Raw genomic sequence first — 7,263 nt, 5'->3', positions numbered from 1 at the left:
TTGGACACATCAAAGAAATGTCGACTCCACCTACTCTGTGCTATGCGCCGTGTGGAGGCTGGTAGCCGACTGAGGAGAAATCACCTGTGATGTCGTCAGCTCTAATGAGGTGGCAAGCGCGATTTGGCCACCTGGCTCACTCGCCGCCTCACCGTTCTCCATTTTCACTCCGTCCCCCTCCTTTCCACTATGTCTCCCCTCACACTCTGTTTCTTCTTTCCCTCCATCTCCTGCCTGCCATTATTGGGGTTTTCCCCCGGCTGGTCATATGAGCTGAGCCATTCCAACGCACAGCTATGTACTTTAGCGCAAAGGCTGCGGTACCGACCTTTTTTGGTTTGGGTTTGTGGTGTTTTTCATGTATCTAAACTAGGGCTGAGCAATTAATCAAATTCCAACCGACCTCGCATTTTAACAAACTGCAATTTTCAAATTGCAAAGCCTGCGCCTGGCCCGTCACCCCGGGTGGAGAGGGAGCGATCAGGGCACGTTTTACGCACCTATCTCCCTCTCCGATGGTACCAACGATGCTCGCACCAGCGATGGGGTGGCCACGATCACCGCACTGGAAGAGTGTGTTTTTATTTCATGTGACGTCTCCTAATGGAAAGAAACCGTGCGTAATGGGGACACTTTCTCCGTGCCCCACCGCCTATAGCGATTGTTTTAGCCCTCCACACTGCCCCCCCGGTGACACCTGGTGCTCCGGCCCAGGTCACGGTGCGCTGTGGGCAGAGCCTGGAACACACTGTGTCTGTTTGTTTGTTATTTTGGTTTTGTTTTTTTAATATTTAATGAGCATATAGTCCCCAGTCGACACCGTAGAACCGTCATCTCCCAGGACTTCAAGTGGGAGCCGACCATCCGCTCCTTCATCAAGAAAGCCCAGCGGAGGACGTACTTCCTGCGGCAGCTGAGGAAGTTCAACCTGCCACAGACGATGATGGTGCACCGCTACACCTCCATCATTGAGTCCATTCTCACCTCCTCCATCACCATCTGGTACGCTGCTGCAACCACAAGGGACAAGGGCAGACTGCAGCGTGTCATTCGTTGCAGCAAAGTGATTTGCTGCAATCTGCCATCTCTCCAGGACCTGTACACCTCCAGGACCCTGAGGCGTGCAGGTAAGATTGCGGCTGACCCCTTCTGATTCTAAAGCTGTCCCTGAGCGCGCAAGGCGTGTAGTTAAATCAACCAGTCAATATTTTACTGTGATTAAAGCTTTTTCTTACGACAAATAATTGTTGAATAAAGATATGTTATTCATATCAATTTATGCATCAATTCATCTCATTTCATCATAATACGTAGGCCTGGCCTTCAGGAAAGAGCAGTTTATATGTTGACTGTATCCAATGTTGTGTTGGTCATACTAAAGAATGATTTATTGCTTGTGTTTAGTGAATAGTACAGAAAATAAGGAACTTAAAAAATATATCAAATATAATATTAAATCGCAGTTGCAATATCGGTCCAAAAAAAAAAATAAAATCGCGATTTGATTATTTTCCCAAATCATTCAGCCCTAGTCTGAACCAACCATGGCATAGGCATTATGTATCTATGAGCCTTACGTAATGTGGGGTTTAGTTTTGCTCCAGGACATTCCATGCAGTAACGGCTGGCTTCCTTGGATGCCAGCGAGTGCATATCACTGAGAGAGAGCGAGAGAGAGAAACACCTTTATTAAGCAATAAAAAAATAATAAATACATATTATATACAGTGTGTGTGTGTGTGTGTGTGTGTGTGTGTGTGTGTGTGTGTGTGTGTGTGTGTGTATATATATATATATATATATATATATATATATATATATAAACATACATACACACACACAGTGCCGCAGGTACTGGTGCAGCTGCACTGGGGCCCAGTGGCCGCTAGTAGCCAACACCATTGGTGGGCCAGCGATCAGGGCTCTGCGGCGTGTCCCCTTGCCCCGTTTCTCCAAATAAAATAAATAAAAACTGTGTGTTTAGTTTTATTTTAGATGTACGCTCTTTTATTTTACTCCGTTTCCTTATGGAGAAAAAAATACCGTGCCTAACAGGGACACTATTTCAGTTTCAGCGTAGCTTAGAGAGAGGATTGTCACGTGAACGTCTTCCTGACCAATTTTATTTTACTGCGTATTACAAGCTTAGTATCTGAGACGCTGAATGACAATGGTGTATTATAATTATTTCTTGTTTCTTTATTTGGCCAACCTGTTTCTTTACCTAGTAATCCCTAGCGTTTACAGTGATAATAACTTATTTATTGAGCTGGTATTAGACTTTAAGCATTTTCGGTGTATTACAAAACAAGCTTGAGACTGACTTGCGTTTGGGTGAGGCAGCAAGACGTGGAGGAGGGAGTCAATGATATGTTGGGAAGGTTATGAGTCAGGACACAGTGGATTCAGAGAAGAAAAAAGTGTGTGAGAGTAAAAGAGTGTTTTGATGAACTTGGAAAGACTCAGGACTGCAGCATGAGATGCGTGGCATTAAACCCTCTTTGTATTATTGTGTGTGCGTGGCTGTGTGTGTGTGTGTGTGTGTGTGTGTGTGTGTGTGTTAGATCGTGCAGTCTTGTAAAGTGGCAGCTGGAGAGGGTTGTCCCCTGAGAACCACCACAGTCGGCTAGTAAACCACACCACAGACACATGTGCACGCGCGCGCACACACATATACGGAGTCTTTAATAAAGCTATTGCTAGGGGAACAGACCAGACCCATCTGAGAGAAAGGCCCTTTCAAGGGGAGAGCGACAAGGTTGTTCACATACACATACAGAGGATTCACGTCCAGTTGGACAAATTAGACGGGAGGCTTACTCAAACTCCGCCAGGTTCAAATCACTTTGAACCCGGCAAAAAAAACCCCACTTAACTTAACCAACGATTGTGGTTACTGGTCCTTCAGTTAAAAGTGACTATTTTTAGAAGTCGATTGCGAAGCTTATCTTTTAATATGTGTTTTTTTTCTCATTGTTTTAATGCGATTCGAAATATTTTGACAGGATGGGCTCACTGTGGGAGCGCCAGCTGCAGAGCTCGGGAGTGGTCGCCGCCACGGGGGGTTACACCCGAAACACCTGCAGCAGCCTGTGAACCGCTAGGCTAGCGTCCAATATTAGACAGGTTTGGCAATAAAGCCAAAGGTTGGGTTTTGTTCACTGCTCCCGAAATTTGGAATGGTTAGGTGAAGGTAACGTCAGCCGCATTGCGATTTCCTACGAACTGACTTTGGTTTCAGGCGCTTTTTTCTCCCATTGACTTAAATTAGAGGCAGGTGCAAGCAACCAGACAAATTTGTTTTTTCCATTTGTGCGGCACGTCTCTGTTTGGACAAACATTAGCTCCAGGCAGACTTCTAAATTAGTCTGCACCACAAAAATCAACATATTTAAGGAAACGACTCACATGTCATCAAATATCTTTTTTTTTCTTTTCGTCTATGGTTTGTAGGTCGTATATTCAATGACATCACTCTGCAGCTGACTAAAACCAAACGCTCCTATTATAGCACCGTGGACTGTTTCCAACAAGATGCTATAACACACTCCAGATGACTCCCTTCAAAGATTATCTCATTATCATACACACCACATGCATGTGTTGGGGTGTGCGTGTGTGTGTGTGTGCGTGCGTGCGTGCGTGCGTGCCCGCGTGTGTGTGTGTGTGTGCATGAGTGTGTGTGTCTGTGACCGCTTAAAACTTTACTCGCAGTCAATTATTACTGCGAAATGACTTTTGTGGACATTCTTCACAAAAACTGTAATTTTAGGGTTTGAATATATGGTCAGGATTGAAGTTGGGGTTTCAGGATAGTCTTTTGCGGTGATTACTTACATGTTAGACCAAGGATTTTCTTACATGGAAACAATGAATTTAATAACGAATACCAAATAACGAGAGGCGAGTCTGATCATTTCATTAATCCTGTTACAACTGTATAAGCTTAATAATTGGACATTTAAGCTTTTGCTTGTCTATACTCCCAACTCGAACAAAGAATATAGAGAAAGAAACAATAATATACTCTGCTATGACGTTGCAATTTGCAAAGTACGTTGTTTTAAGTAATATTCAAAAAAAGGTACTTTGCAAAGTGCAATGTTCTTCGAAAATCAAATTTTCCTTCAAAAATGTTTTTTTGAACTTATTTGGCTGCTCCCGAAGATTTTAGAAATGCGTGAGATTAAGGGGTTTTGCTGCGGTGGGTCACATATGTATTCTGGAAATACAGTCATATAATACATTATTATTGTTCTTATTTTTGTTCTTTTTCTTCTTCTTGTTATTATTATTATTATTATTATTATTATAGACCTATTAGAGACCTGAACCGTAGTCTTAACCTTTGTCACGGTTCCTCAAAGATTTAACTTTTCCCTTTGGATGGTCGTGACTACAACATTGAATTATTGATTCATCCTGGTCAGTTTATCCATCTATTTATTTATTTATTTATTTATTTATTTTTAAGCAAAATTTGATTAATGATCACCTTTATGCTTCGTCTGAAAATAGCCGATCAGCCGGGGTCGGGGAGGCGTCTACCAAAGGTTCAACTCATTGATGATCTGAGGCCTCCCCATGCTGCCCCTAGTAAACAGCACCTGGCTGATCCACTTCTGGACCACTCTTGCACTTCTGGACCTCGCTCCGGCACCAGCGAGGTCCCAGGTAACTGCTGGAGCAGTGGCTGTACGTGGGAGAGGGGTGGAGCCAGGATCCACCTCCGTGTTTGCATCCAACAGCTCCTGATCATCCAGGGCCCAGACACCTGCCCGGGACTGATGCGGCGCTTGAACCCGGTGGTGCCGTGGGTAGCGGGAGAGGGGCCTGTATATCCAAGGCTACAACATTTTTAAATTTATAAATGAGAAATGGCTGAAAGAAAGGTGACAGGCAGCAAGGCTAAATGTAGAAACAGCAAAGGCGAGGACGATGAGTTGAGTGAGAATTAGTGCACAATAGTAGACAAATTTGTGACAAACACCCGCCGCAAAATAGTTAAGCAGGTTAGCTTGTCATGGAGGGTGCAGCTTGCCAGCATTGACCAGCAACAGGGGGTTACGAAAACGTTTCGCAGAGGACAGACAGCGGCTACCAAGCATGCAGCTAGATCATTCAGACTACCCAGGGAGTTATGCACGAGACAAGACAGCTATTTACAACTTACAGTTATTACCAAGTTACATTAGTTCTCTGTATGATTCATGTTGAAAAAGAAAACATGTTTTAAATTCACTATGAATAACAACAATCTTGAACAAAACACTGAAATTTTGCACACACAGAGTTACAGTATGAACACTGTCATTGATGACATGAGAAGAAACATTCATGACTAGCAGAGGCTGATGGTGTACTTGTGTACTTGTACTTACCTGGGAATGAATGTCGCCTTGAGGTGACAACCGTTTTCACCTTGGCTCGGTTTTCCTCCGCCGACAGAGAACACCGTCCAGAGAGGAATGCCCGCGATCTCAGATACTTGAGGCCTATTTTGATAAACAACTAACACAATCAGAGTCCCCCCCCCCCCCGCCCAAACCTCACACGCACACACACACACACACACACACACACACACACACACACACACACACACACACACACACACACACACACACCAGGTGTAGCCTATTCTTTGTGACTGACAGGTGGAAAGCAAATACAGTGCTTACGTCAAAGCACCCCTAGGCTTCTTAGCCGTGGCTGGGGCTGCAGCGACAGCAGTGGCGTTGAGAGCCCCCCTCCTCTGCCAGTCGCGTGTCCGCACGTACTTGACAGCCTTCTCCATTTCTGCCTGCACCTCCTCCAGGTACTTAGCCCTGGCTTGCACCCACCCAACGCCACAGGCCTCTGGGTAGCTCCAAGGCTTTGGGCGGCCTGGGACTCGAATTCCCTTTTATGTTCTCGCCTGTGTTTGGATCCATATGTGGCAAGGATTAAACAGAGGGAGGGTGGTCACAAAGATCTCTCACTCACGGCTGCACATACAAAAGAACATCACCGCCCCTTGCATTCTGGGGTATCCCTTGGGGCGTGCCCCGGGACACTACAACATATACATGTATATTAAATGGAAAAGGTCTAACAATCCTTCAATATAAGGCTTTCATTGAATTGTGTATTCCGCCAAGATGATTCGCAATACAAGTCTCAGGTAAACATCAATACTGCCTCAAATACATTCTTCATAAAGCATTCAAATGCAACAGAAAGTTAATACAGTGGTACCTCGACTTAAGACTGTAATTTGTTCTATAAGAACGGTCGTATGTTAAATCAGCCGTATGTCGAAGCAATTTTTCCCATATGAATTATGAAATCGTGAAGGGTGAAAACAAACAAAATACACAGCACAAACACAGTTAATATGAAGAAAATATCGATAAGCCGCGAACTACGTGCACACACGATGTAGGTCGCTCGCTGACTGACTGCTGACTGACTGCTGACTGGCCGCTGACTGGCGGCCAACGCGCCAACTGCAAATTTCCACGGTCGTATCTTGGAGCAGTCGGTCGCAAGTCTATACAAATTTTCATGACTATCGCTACTCGTATCTTGGATTACTCGTAAGTAGATGCAGTCGTAAGTTGAGGTACCACTGTAACAAGATATGCAGCTGGCTTTAACTGATGTAGACCTACAACAACAACAGCAAAAAACATAAAAACCAATGAAAACAACATGCTGGATCACCGCGGCTTCAACAGGGAAATAATAAAAAACTATAAATTATATATTAAACATGTGTTACAACTGTGATAAAACGAGAGGCTACTAAACTTTGACTTTTACTTTCTTACTTATACAAAACAAGAAATCAAACTATTAAAGCCAATTAAAAACCAGCCGGTTAACCTCCCTTTGACAGGGAAATTTTAAATCAATGTTAACTATGTAGTAAATATGCCTTATAACGAAACGCTGAAATCGGAAATTGTCTTAAAACTGTTTACTCTTGCTTTGAATTTTGAAAAGACACGATAACTAAACATTTGAGCAAAAATGATTCGTAAAACAAAGGAAAAATGGAATTCTATCTCTCTCGGACAAAAAATGCAGTGCACGGTAGGCGGGATGAGGCTTGAGAAATTGGACCACGAGCCGCCTTGCTTGGCAGACACATGTCTGACGTGAAGAAATTGGACCGTTTCGCGATCGTTCATTGGTTAAAGTGGGATCACGTGTCTGGCTTGCTAATGGTCCAGAGGCAGAAATTGGGTCTGACATGAAAAAATTGGACCATTTTGCAAT

Source organism: Zeus faber (assembly GCF_960531495.2).
Source record: "Zeus faber genome assembly, chromosome: 8".
NCBI lineage: Eukaryota > Metazoa > Chordata > Actinopteri > Zeiformes > Zeidae > Zeus > Zeus faber.
This window is presented reverse-complemented; position numbering follows the sequence as displayed.